General features: G+C 37.4%; 1 protein-coding gene and 1 pseudogene across 3 annotated transcripts in view; both read right to left on the bottom strand.

Annotated features, from left to right (window-relative positions):
* PDSS2 (decaprenyl diphosphate synthase subunit 2) overlaps positions 1 to 14,154 on the bottom strand; it is a 285,557-nt gene that overhangs the window by 255,126 nt on the left and 16,277 nt on the right. The gene's annotated exons all lie outside the window — the stretch shown is intronic.
* LOC132666532 (large ribosomal subunit protein eL38 pseudogene) lies at positions 10,777 to 13,329 on the bottom strand (annotated as a pseudogene).

Genomic DNA, 14,154 nt, shown 5'->3' on the forward strand with positions numbered 1-14,154 from the left:
TCTTTTAATGTTTATTTTTATTTTTGAGAGAGAGAGCATGAGCAGGGGAGGCACAAAGAGGGAGGGAGACAGAGGATCCAAAGCATGCTCCACAGTGACAGCAGCAAGCCTGATATAGGGCTCAAACTCACGAACCATGAATGAGATCATGACCTAAGCTAAAATCAAGAGTCGGATGCTCAATTGACTCAGCCACCCAGGTGCCCATAGCTTTGTTCTTCTTAAGACCGCTTAGCTATTTGGAGTCTTTGGTGGTTCCATACAAATTTTAGGATTGTTTTTAAATTTCTATAAAAATCCTATTGGAATTTTGATAGAGATTGCAATGAATCTTGTATTTTTCTTCTGACTTTGCTTATGGTGAATTTTGGCCATACTGATCTTTAACAGGAAAATTAGGGGCACCTGGCTGGCTCAGCTGGTAAAACATGCAACTCTTGATCTCAGGGTTGTGAGTTCAAGCCCCACGCTGGGTGTAGAGAGTACTTAAAAATAAAATCTTTAAAAATAAGGGGGTGCCTGGTGGCTCGGTTAAGCATCCAACTCTTGACTTTGGCTCAGGTCATAATCTTGCAGCTCATGAGATGGAGCCCCATGGATTCTCTCTCTGTCCCTCCCTCACATACACTCACTTCTCTCTCTCAAAATAAATAAACAAAAAAAATTTTTTTTAATCTTTAAAAATAAATAATAAAAAGACAAATTAACCAATCTTTTGACTTTGTGGTTTTGAGTCAGAATTTTAGAAAGGCTTTATAACTCTAACGTTATCATTAAATTCTCCCATGGTTTCATGTTTTATGTTTAGATCTCTGACCAATCTCGAGTTTATCCAAGTGCACAACATTAAGTAGGGACTTCACAATCTCTTTCTAGATGGCTACAGTTATAACAATACCATTTATTAGAATCCATCCTTCCACTGATATAAGATACTGTTTTTACCATACGTATCCTAAGTTGCTATATTTTCTAGTCTATTTCTGAATTTTCAATTCTACTCTATTAGTCTGTCAATTCATGCACCAGTACGACATTGCTTTAATTAAGAATTTATGGCATATTTTAACATCTGGAAGAGCTAGTCCCTCCTCATTGTTCTTCTTTTTCAAGGTTTTTCAGGGTCCAATATGCATCTTATAATTAGTTTCTCTAGTATTTTCATTGAGATCACTTTAGTTTACAAACTAAGTACGGGAAAATCAGCACTTTATGATGCTGAGACCTCCTATTCAAGAATAGGGCATGTTTTTCAGTATGATCACATCCACTTTTATGTTCTTTGGGAATATGGGGGGAAGGGAAGACTAGAAGGAGGCCAGGTGGGTGAGGTTAGACTGATGCAAATTGTTTCTGGTAACTGAAAGAAACAGAAGGAATAAACTGGGGACAGAACAGAGTAATAGTATGGCACGGCAACATTTAATCAGCTGGTGAAGCCTGCCATGGAGGCAGGGAAGGAATGGCCAAAAAGAAGAAAATCAAGTAAAAAGCACTTTTCAACAAAAAAGAAACTGTCAACAATACAAATAGAACAGGCACTAAAAGAAATTCATTAGATTTAGTGATATGGGGGTCATTAGTGATCTTGGTAAGATCTATTTGGGGGAGTATTTCATAACTTATAGGCTGGAAGCCAAAGTGGGACTTACATTCCAGTATGGTCAAATATAAGCAACTATTTTGCTCTGATTTGATCCTAAAAGGGTCTTGCTGAAAGTCAAAACGCCATGAAATTCAGAATATAACTGCATAGTTATTATTCCTAAAATGGAATTCAAACATAGTCATAAAAAGGGGTTCTTGAATAATTCATATAGTAACTGCTACAGAGTGAAGAGGATGGCAAACATGAAGTAAATTTTCTCCAAAACAAACTAGGCCACAGCTTCAGAGAAGGATTTGGCTTGGAGTGAGCCCTGCTAATACTCTCAAGCACAGCCGGAGAACCACATGAAATAGGTAGCGGCCTGAATAGGATGCACAAAACAAGCCCCTGGCTGCTCAGAACTACATACTTCCTTCTGCACCTTGTCAAGATCCCACTCTCTCCCTCCCCTCAATCTGATCTCAAAACACTAAATATGGTCTCTTTTGGGTTAGTTCCAACAGAAGCATCTAAGGCTTCCCTGGTAGAAAAGAGTAAAAATTATTACTAATTCCCTCCTAATATTCAGATAAGACAGCACACAGAATCTAGCTTTGAGGAGACAAGCAAGAGGGTTCCAGGAACAGAGGACCCCATAAAATAGTAACAATGCCTTGGTCAGATCCAAAGTGGGGTTGAACAGGCCCTAAGGAGAATATCCTATGGGAAACTCCAGAAACCTGGGTCTGTGTGAGGGTGGAGAACATACAGGGAAAAAAAGCAAGACATTTAAGGGACATAATCACAGAATCTTAAGAGTAGACCTTAAACATCACCTGGCTCAGAGAGAATACTTAAACAAAAAGTAAAGAAGAAAGGTGATTTTACCACTCATATTGAAGCCAAATAAAACTAAAACTCTCAAATGGAAGTGATTAAGCAATTTCCATGTAAAAAAAATTTTTTTAATTATATTTTCTGCAGAAATCTTCAGAACATAAAGAACTTCCAAGCCCCCTAAGTTGATTTGCATGCCAAAACAAATTCCCAATGTGGAAAAAGAGGGTAAGTAAAATCTTTTTACCTTCCTTTTTAATTCAAATTTGGTCCAAGAATGGAAACAAAAAATCACAGCACTGAAATGCAGAAATTCCAGGTCCCTTCTACCACTTATCAGCTGTACAATTATGGACACATTGGTTGTGAGCATTATACTAAAAGCACTAGTGAGGGGTCTTCTAGGTGTAAGATCCTTATTCATAAAAAAGGGGATACTCTCAGATAGGAATTATTATCATCTACTGTTAACAGCTACTGCTACAAACTTCTAAATTATTCTGTGGAAACAGTGCCAGAGGATGTTCATTCTTAAGTAGTAGAATTAAAGACAGTACTGCACCAGAAAACCCATGCCCAGATAAGAATCTCTGCGCAAGGTTGTCTCCAAAGAAAATAACAGGGGCTAGCTGTTGTTTCATCTTAATTTGCATACCTCCATTTTGGAACCAGGGGGAAGTAATACAGGATATTAAAGGATTTGGTGGCTATTCTGTGGGGCAAACTCTTTCTTTATAGAATTAGAATTGTGCTAGTTCTTATCGGGGTAGCAGGAAATAAATCACATATTAGTACGTTACGGTGACAGTTTATTCTATTTACTGTAACTGGAGAAAAATGCATTTTACTCCTATGGTAAAGTAACAGAACTCTGTTCCCAGGCATGAACCTAACACATATTTCAAGAGAAAGAATTGGTAAGCACAGGATGCCACCAACTTACAGCAGGCAGGGTAGGGGCATATAAGCCACGAAACAGGAGGCAAACAGAAAAGAAGCCCAGTGCAGGCATTTGAGCGTAATAAATATAATAGCAATCTAGAAGATGAACGGTTCATGTTGTTTATGATTACAGACTGATTATTCCTCTAAGTGCAAAGGCTATCCAATAAGTCATATCTGGGTTGATTTGTTAGCAAGGTACTTTCACTAGATAATAAATTAGAATGTAATTAAAATGCATTCTGTCTGTTTATCATAGACTAGGATAGCTTACTATAATTCTCAATTATCTGCATGAACACACAACATGACAGCATGGTGAATAAACCTTCTAGCAAAGGGCAATAAACATCTAAGGACTGTACTACAATTGCTAGATTTCTTCTCCAGTCCTTTTAAAAATTTGTTCCTAATTTTGATAAATTATACAAACAGAATCAAATTAATTTGGTACTTGCTTGGTACCGTAAGTCATATGGTAAGTCTGGACTCGTTAAGTCCCTGAACCTCTTAGCTTGCTAGCAATTTGCTAAGGGCAGTGACTAAATCATGAAATAAGTAAGAAAACAACTGAATACCACAAACCTTTGTCAGGTGAAAACGTAAACATAGCAAAATAAAAGAATCACAAAGGGAAAAACAGATCAGAACAGTTTAAAATTTTTAAATGTGTGTTTTAAAAAAGATGTGTAGCGGGGCACCTGGGTGGCTCAGTCGGTTGAGCATCCGACTTCGGCTCAGGTCATGATCTCACGGTCTGTGAGTTCGAGCCCCACGTCGGGCTCTGTGCCAACAGCTCAGAGCCTGGAGCCTGCTTCGGATTCTGTGTCTCCCTCTCTCTCTGCCCCTCCCCCGCTCATGCTCTGTCTCTCTCTGTCAAAAATAAACATTAAAAAAAATTTTTTTTAATTAAAAAAATAATAAAAAAGATTTGTAGCATGTAAGTCAGTAGTTCCACCATATAAAGTTGTCTTACAGATTTTTCTGTTGGTTTCAAATCTTTATTTAAATTCTAGTTAGTTAACATGCAGTATAATGTTGGTTTCAGGAGCAGAATTTATGATTCATCACTTACAAAAGATATCTTAAAGATTAATAAATAAATCATACTATAAGAAATAAATGAACAAAACATGCAAAGAGAAATAAACAGAAACATGGGGAAAATTTGCAAGTAGATTAAATTTAAATCAGGATAACACTTTTTCACCTATCTTTTTAGTAAAAAGTCTTTTTCTAATGATAATGACCAATATTGGCAAAGATATAAAGGCACCCATACTGTTCTCTTACATTGCTGATAGTGTTGCAAATCAATTAGAACTCTTCAAAAATACAACTTTGGAGTTTGAGTTAAACACTATAAAAAGGTTTATAATATTTAAGTACTTCCACCCACATCATGGGATCTATCTAATAAATAAAAACACTTATCACACTTGATCTATCAATAGGAGCCTGAAATAACATAAAAATCCAACAACAGGGTGAAGACAATGTAAAATATGGCATAATCATGGATGGACTATTATGCAGCTATTCAAAATGATGGTTATGAGGACTAAGCAGGAAAGAATAAAAACTGTATACGCAAGGTGATCACATTCTAATAAAAATATGCACATTAAAGACTAGTAAGGAAAAGACCAAAGTGACGATCTTTGTGTTAAGCTCTTATGGTAGGCCTAATAAATGCCCTCCTGTCCCAAAAGATGTCCAGGTCCTAATCCCTGGAAGCTGTGAATGTTACTTTACTTGGCAAAGGGACGTTACTGATGTGATTAAGTTAATGATCGTGAGATCAGGGGATTATCCTGGATTACCTGGATGGGCTCAATATAATCACAAGGATCCTCATAAGGGAGTCAGGAGGGTCAGAGTCAGAAAAGGAGATGTGACAACAGAGGCAGAGAGGTTGGAGTGATGTGGCCACAAGCCTTTCAAAAAAGGTGGGCAGCCTCTAGAAGTAGCAAAAGGCAAGGAATGGATTCTCTCTTGAGTATCCAGAAGGAATTCAGCTCTGTTGACATCCTGATTTCAGCCCCCTAAGACCCATTTAGGACTTCTGATCTCCAGGAAAGTAAGATAATAAACTTGTGTTGTTTAAAGCCAGTAAGTCTGTGGTAATTTGTTAAAACAGCAACAGGAAACTAACATAGATGGTAAGACTGACCTTTCTAAACTCTCTGCAATGTTCACATTACTTTTCTTAATGCATTCTAATATACAAATTCAGCTAAAATGTAAGATTCTAGATGAAAACTTACTCTGTTGCAGAGGTTCTCAATCCTGGTTGCATATTAGTATCAAGTATTCACTTTTCAAGAAGAAGAAGAAGAAAAAAAGAATACCAACGCCACAGTTTTTCATCATTCCCAGAGATTCTGATTTAGCTTTTGTTAGGCTCAAACATCAGTACTGTGTTAAAGCCCCACATGCTAATGTGCAGCCGGGGTTGAGAACTACTACTCTGGTATATCAACTCCTGGCTGACAAGTTTCTCTAACCCAAAGCAAAGATGTTTATCAGCCTACAACTACATTTCTTTCAAGAATTCTGCAAATGAGGACACTCAGCAACAGTCTCTCTTAGGTCTAGAACCTGTATTCTAGTTTAAGTAACACTATCAAAGGAAAAAAAAAATCACTTCCTCTTCCTCAATTGTTTCTCATTTCTGGAGTTCAAAGGACTCTTCAGAGGTAAAGTGCTCCAAGAAAAAGGTTCTTCCTAGCTGTTACCCAAGGCCCCATATTCAAATGAGAATAGTTCACAAGAAGAATTGCTTCCTTCCCTTTTTTACTGACAACTGACTTTATTATAAGCCCACTAAAATAATGTAAGTTATTTAGTCTTTGAATTTTTTTTTACAGTATACTGTTTAAATGAGATTGACTGGCCAAGAGGAGTCTATCAAATTCCTCTGACAATGTGTTCTCTGATGTCATATTTTCCCTCCACTTCCAGGTATCAAGCAAGCCATATGTTATTAAACACAAACACATACACAGACACTTTAGTATGTTTGTGAGCAAATGTCTAACTTAAAGTTTTCAAATGTGAGGTTCTCAGCTATAGAGAAATTATTGATAAAGTCTTCTACGTCTCTCGGTCAACTAATAGCACCACTTCATATTCTTTTAGCAGCAAAATCCACATATGAGAGACATCGTTATCAACCAAGTGTGTCCAAAGATTGATCTCCATAGCAACTGCAACTCTGCCACATGTAGTGTATAAGGCATCAGAGTTAACACCACATGCACACTATGTGTTGGAATTATGTAGTCCAGACTGTGGTTGCTGTAGAAACCTAAACCCAAGTCCCTGACAACAGTGGATAAAATGAAAACAACAACAGAAGGGTCCTTGAGTACTTAGCCATCTACTCCTTTGCTTTCAAACAGGATAGTGCCACTTTAAACACTGTACAATAGTCTTACTGATATCATGAAAGGAATATTTTCTACAAAAATAATGTTTAATGATGTCATGTTTCTGCTTAACATTAGGAACTATTTCCTATTCCCTAAAAAATCCTTTCTCCCACCCTGTGCTCAGCTGGGGTGCAGAAATGGTGTTTAACATTAGGAACTATTTCCTATTCCCTAAAAAAAATCCTTTCTCCCACCCTGTGCTCAGTTGGGGTGCAGAAGAGGTACAAGGTTCTGCTGCCACCACCACAACAACTATGACAGATACAAACCAGTTTATTCTAAAATAATCATGCAAAAGAAGAATAAAGTAGGAGAAGCCACTTTATCTGATGTTAAGTCCTACTACATAGCCATTGAAATCAAGACAGTGCGGTATTGGCAGAAGAGAAAGGTATAGATCAGTGAAATAGAGAATCCAGAAATGGATCAATACAAATACACCAAGTGAACTTTGACAGAGGTGCAACAGCAGTTCAGTGGAGGAAGGGTAGTCTTTTCAACAAATTGTGCTGGAATAACTAGACATTCACAGACAGGAAAAAGAAAATAAGAACCTTGACTTAAAATATGCTATATGCACAAAATCAATGCAAAATCAATCGTGGATTTAAATAAAAAACATGACACCTTTTGGGATGAGCACTGGGTGTTGTATGGAAACCAATTTGACAATAAATTTCATATATTGAAAAAAAAATAAAGTACTCTGAGCACAAAAAAAAAAATTCTAGTTTCAAAATTAAATAAATAAATAAATAAATAACATGAAACTATAAAACTTTTAGAAGAAAATATAGGAGAACATCTGTGGGACCTAGGGCTAGGGAAAGACATCACATCAAATTTAGGAGGACAAACATCCAACCAAACAGAATAATGAATCATATTATGGTATATCCACACAATGGAATACCATGTAGTTGTAAAAATTTAAAAGCAATTCTCTATATACTGCTACATAAACAAAAATACACACATGGGCAAACTCACTTTTATAGTCTTTAAAAAAAATATTTATTAGTTTATTTTTTTGAGAGAGAGAGAGAGAGAGAGAGAGAGAGCAGGAGAGGGGCAGAGAAAGAGGGAAGAGAGAGAATCCTAAGCAGGGTCCACACTGTCAGCGCAGAACCCGATGTGAGGCTTGAACTCAAGAACCGTGAGAGCCGAAATCAAGAGTCAGACGCTTAACCGACTGAGCCACCCAGGTGCCCCTTCACTTTTATAGTCTTGAAGGCTGTACACCCAAATAGTAATACTAGCTATCTCTGAGTGGTAAGATTATGGGTACTTTTTAAATGAATTTCTGGGGCGCCTGGGTGGCTCAGTCGGTTAAGCGTCCGACTTCGGCTCAGGTCATGATCTCGCGGTCCGTGAGTTCGAGCCCCGCGTCGGGCTCTGTGCTGACAGCTCAGAGCCTGGAGCCTGTTTCGGATTCTGTGTCTCCCTCTCTCTGACCCTCCCCCGTACATGCTCTGTCTCTCTCTGTCTCAAAAATAAATAAACGTTAAAAAATTTTTTTAAATGAATTTCTGTGCTATCTAACAGGGACATGTTTTATGTAAAAACGAGATTAAATTTTTAAAATCAAGTAACACACACCAAAGAAGGCTCTTTTCAACTAGAGATTTTTATATACAATAAAACCCACTTGATGATTTACTCTCCCAGGAAAAAATAAAACTACTCTCTCTGATATAGCAACATTTGCTTTTTCTCTCTGATTCCTCCAGGTTCCTGAAAAGATATTGTTCATTTCTAGTCTGAAAACAAAACTTGACCAGATTTGCTTGAAAAAACAATCCATGCAACCCAAGGACTGTGTATGCCCATTCACCATAAATTTGATAATCTCTACATTTCTATCATATCTACCTATAAATAGCCATGAGTACGGATTTAGATATTTTTAAATAGATAATTTATTAAAATGTACTCAACAAGTGTACTCTACAATAAAGGAAAGAGGGACAGGAAAAAGAGAAAAGACAATACAATGACAAGAATGATAATATTATCTTCCTTAACTTGGTCTTGAGAAAAATACAATCACTTTAGTTTTGAGGATAAGAGAGAAAGAAGGCATATAAAAAATCTCTTCCTCTTTATATTGGTAATTTGTATGAAGATCAGAATCTCTGAAAGCTTATTTGATGCTCTGTAGTTACCAGAGCTTTCTGAGCAGTTGGAAGTCAAGGTTTCTGAAGTAGAGACACATGACTCTTTGTGTGTGTTCTTTTCCTCAAACTGCTTAAAATGTCCAAATTTAATAATACAACACTGCTTCTTTCACAGTGAATATCCTGGATGGCATCACTTTCTCTATGCCTTCCAGAGCTTTAAAAACGTTTTGTTTCTGTTTTATAGGCCTGAATTAAGGGAACTTACAAAGATGGTGAAATCATCAAGAGGTTTTTTCAGGTTCATTAAGTTAAAAGTTCTCCAACATGGTTAACTGCTAATTTTGTCCCAAAATTAACATGATCCTAACTCTGCTCTTCCTGAATTCCCCATATGGTATTCCAGTGAAAAGGAAGGGCAGAAATATCTTCTTCCTATTTTCCATCAATCCAAAATTCTACCGATTCTTCAAGCAGCTGCTCAAAATTCTTCCACAAAGCCCTTCACTCAGAGTAGTCTATCTCTGACCTGAACTCCTGGAACACTTAACTAAATCTCCCATTTGGCAATTACTGACAAATACGATTAAATTATTTTTATCTTACATTACCACTGTAACTTCGTATGTTTACATCTAGTTTCCTCAAGAATACTCTATGTCCTTGGAGTATAGAAACCCTTTTTACCTCAATTATCTGTCACTGTGTTTTAATACACAGTTGATGGTCAATAAATATTGGTTGACTAATTGCAACACAGCTATACCTTTCAATTCCCTTCCTTAATTGATACGTGTGTGTGTGTATGTGTGTGTGTTTTCAAGGCTTTGCTATTATTCCTCCTCCCTACTTTATGTCTTACAGGGAGAGAACTACAAAGCAGAGGCTGAAGACATAGGCTTTGAAGGGCATTGTTTTCTCTTTGTTTCCCTGTAAGAAAACTTGTTTAAACTGTGAAAAGAGAATAAAACTAAATTTATACCTTCAGCACATTGCCTCCTAAGTGAAACAACCATCATTTAACAGGAAATCAGCTACCTTTCTAAGGGAAAAGATGAGAGAGTATCCCCTGTGCACTAATGGATTATTTTCCTCTTAAAACCTATTATGAACTCCATCAGTCTCAGTCTGCCATACTCCCAAACTCTCCACTCATGACTTGTGGGAGTCTTTATGAATTCAAAAATATTTTTACCCATCATGTGAACTCTATCTATCCAAACAAATCTTTCAGTGCCAGAAAGGCTTTATGATTAGGGGTCCATTCTTTTAAGAATATTTATACTGCCTAAATGACTCCAGATGTTTTCCTTTGGTTTTTGGTTAAGGGGGTGGGCAGGAGAGCAGAAATCAAAATGAGGACCCTCCCAATTAGAATGTTTGCCATTCCAGCCTAAATGAGCCCTTTCTTATATTTCTGCTTGGATGTTCCAGAATTTAAACTCATGACACTCATGTGTAATGCCAAAATATGAGGATTTAAGATAGGACTGCTACAAAAAAAAAAAGATTTGTGGATAGCTTACACCTAAATTATTTTTACAAATCACAATCATATGAAACAGGAATTGCTTCCTGCATTTGTAATGAATTTTCCAACAGTACAAAGCACTATTTGGAGACAGCTGTTTTTGATAGAGGAACATATTATGGAATAACAAATTCTACATTTTTTGCAGAAGTTGTACACCTGTTGATCACAATTTGTTCTCAAATTCTTAATCTGCAATATCTGGAAGCTAATATATATATGTGTGTGTGTGTGTGTGTGTGTGTGTGTGTGTGTGTGTGTGTGTGTATTTATTTATTTATATTTAATTTTTTAAATTTTTATATAGTTAAAATCAGTGTGCCAGGTTCATGTCAGCCCCTTGACTGCCAGACCTGGAGGCAGGGGCTACTTCAGTTTCTCTGCCTTCTCTTTGCCTGTGATGACCAAGGTCAAAGGGTATCTGCTGCATCGAACTTTAAACTTCACATTATACTTATTTTTCTTGATCTTGACAGATTTGGCATCCTTTCACCTGGCTATGAGCGGAAAGCCCTTGATTTCTTCAACTTTGTGAGGCATGGCTACAAGGGGCACAGGGGAGCTTGTGGCTGGCACAGCAAGTGGCAAGAAGCAAGGATGTTATGTTACTCTTCTCAGTGAAGGAAGAAAGAATGTTATGTTACTCTTCTCGGTGTTTTTAAGAAGGTGTATGCCAAGCCCATGGAAGATTTGAAAGTAAAAGAATGCAAAAGTGTCTCTGCAATCCATCCCTAATAAATGTTACAGCTAGGAAAAGTCCCCCCCCCCCCTAATTTTAATCAATCCTGCTACAATTTAAGTGCATTTTTTTCTTTCTCAGTCTTTGGGAAGAGTTGATCACTATCTCCAACCATGATGCCCTATACTATGAAGAATAATATGTAAGATAAATACCATGATCTAATTAAAGTAATGACTAAAGCAAAGGTCAGGAGAAAGGCAAAGTCCTCAGGTTAGGAAAGGTTTTACTCCATTCAATTAAATTCTGTGAGTACTTACTGAAGGTTTTCTATGTGTCAAGTATATGCTGGGCAATAGGAATAGAAAGACAAAATCATTTCTTTCAAAAAGATCACAGCGTTAGATACAGTTCTACTGAAATCAGAGGTCCAAAATAAAGGACACAGATAGGCCGATTAATTCATGAAGTGGTTAGCTATAACTGATGCATCTCAAAAGGTAAGCTGAAGAACATATGCCCAATCCTTTCTTCTCCCAGCTTTACTGAGGAATAACTGACAAATATAAATGTATACATTTAAAGTGTCAACATATGCCCAGTCTAATGGAAGCAGCCACCACTTGACACCAGCTGATGTAGACAGTGCAGAATGAAAGCTCAACGGTATATCCAATCTTCCGATGTTTTGAAGAGACAGACAGCTGGGAGAATGAGCAACTCAAACTGGAGAAATCAAGGAATATTTATCAAGAGTCTGTGACTCCACATCACAGGAGAACTTATCTATCTGCAGGAAACTTACTAAACTGCCATTCAGTGAGATTTCAAGACTTGCTAGGCATATAAAGAGCCATGCACCTTGCTTACAATCCATAAAACTAGACCGGGCATCACCATATCTAAACATGTGTCTTAGGCTCCTAACTACAGGGACATCTAAGTGCCCACGTGGTTCCAGTGGCAGTGATGCAGTAGCAGTTTACCCACGGAGAAGAGTATACCAGAGAATTTGGGGAGATCTACCACCCCCAGATGTTTTCCCTTTACTTCTGCCAAGGGTAAAAAGTGACAGTACCTTATTCATTGCTAAAATAACTTAAAGATTACAAAGCCTCTTGACATACATTATTCTCACCCATTTAAGAGACCCTGGGCTCCCTACTTTCAACTCTGTCTGGGTTTGTAACACATCGGTAGCAGCCAACTGTATTCATATTTTGAACTCCTTTATACTAAACCAACTTCAAGAGTTCTAAAATCTAATTCAGGACCACATGTTAACCAGCAACCACTACTTTCTTCATCCTCCTAAACCATTAGTCAATCCTATTTTACTTGCAATTCATTAATGAAAATATAATTTTTTACTTTGCTTCAGAAAGGTGTTTATTTTTGCCAAGGACATTTCCTATTCTCTAGTTAGGGAAGGAGAAATAAAACTATGTTGTCACCTAGACCTTTCATTCACGTATTATTATTCCCATTTTTGCTGATGACAAAACAGGTCTGAGTAGTTAACTTGCCCAAACAGCAGCTAGTAAATGACATAAGCCAGGACTGAACCCAGGTCAGTCATCTTGCAAAACTCTGTTCTTTCCACTATACCACACAGCTTCAACTGCTAATATTTCTCATGATAACAGTCATAATACTCCACTTCCACCTTATATTTGTACAGTGCAGCGTATCCTTCAAACTCCACTCCAGTTTTGTCCTCAGTTGGCCAGGTAAACGCAGGAGTACTTTTTTTTTTCCTTTCCTTTTCCTTTTCTTTTTAAGAGAAACAGAGAGCATGAGCTGGGTAGAGGGAGACAGAGAATCTTAAGCAGGCTCCACGCCCAGCACAGAGCCATACGCAGGGCTTGATCCCATGACCCTGGGAACATGACCTATGCTGGAAATCAAGAATCTGGAGTACTTTTAAACTTAGATTAAAATTCTAAGAGGCGCCTGGGTGGCTCAGTTGGTAAGCGTCTGACTTCCTGACTTTGGCGTAGGTCATGATCTCATGGTTTGTGAGTTCGAGCCCTGCATCAAGCGCTGCACTGACAGCGTGGAGGCTGTTTGGGATTTTCTCTCTTTTCCTCTCTCTGCCCCTCTTCACTCATGCTTTCTCTCTCAAAATAAATAAACTTTAAAAAAAATTCTAAGGCCAGGACTTCCAACTTCCAGATGTTCATTTCTGGAGATCCTTTCTATGTACTCACAAAATTATATCATGCACGCTCTATTGTCACTACTGTTTTTATTTATTTTTTAAGTTTACTTATTTATTTGGAGAGAGTGAAAGTGTGAGCAGGAGGGGGGCAGAGAGAGAGAGGGAGGGAGGGAGGGAGGGAGGGAGGGGGAGGGGGAGGGGGAGAGAGAGAGAGAGAGATAGAGAGAGAGAGAGAGAGAGAGAGAGAGAGAGAGAGAATTCAAAGCAGGCTCTGTGCTCTCAGAGCAAAGCCCAACATGGGGCTCAATCTCCTGAATGGTGAAATCATGATCTGAGCTGAAATCAAGAGCTGGATGCTTAACTGACTAAACCACCCAGCGCCCTGTCACTCTTGTTTTTGATCAAGGGAACTACAGAATAAAAAGTACGTGAGACAATACATAATATTTAAAAATAATAGTACTACATAAAAATCTTTTAATAAAAGCTTTGTATATACTATTAGTCCTGTGAAACTAAATGACATCCCTTTTAAATATACAGCAACATAGAAGAAATAACCTAGAGAGAAATGGTGAGGAAGTAGCTTTATGAAGCTATTTCTATTTTGAGGATAAAATAAATTTCACTTACTTGTTGATACTGAACACTGAGATATATAGAAAGCCCCTTGTAATTATTAAATGCTATAAAGAATACGTTCATGCAAATTATCAATGTTTGAAAAATTCCAAACACTACTAAGTTTTTAGACTACAGTATAGTATTTACTAGACCTAGCACTAACCTCACAACTCTGGATATAAAACCAATTCAGCTTATTTAAAAAAAAAAAAAAAAAAAAAATCTTTGGAGCAAATGAAAT

Source organism: Panthera onca, chromosome B2, assembly GCF_046562875.1.
Source record: "Panthera onca isolate mPanOnc1 chromosome B2, mPanOnc1 haplotype 2, whole genome shotgun sequence".
Lineage (NCBI taxonomy): Eukaryota > Metazoa > Chordata > Mammalia > Carnivora > Felidae > Panthera > Panthera onca.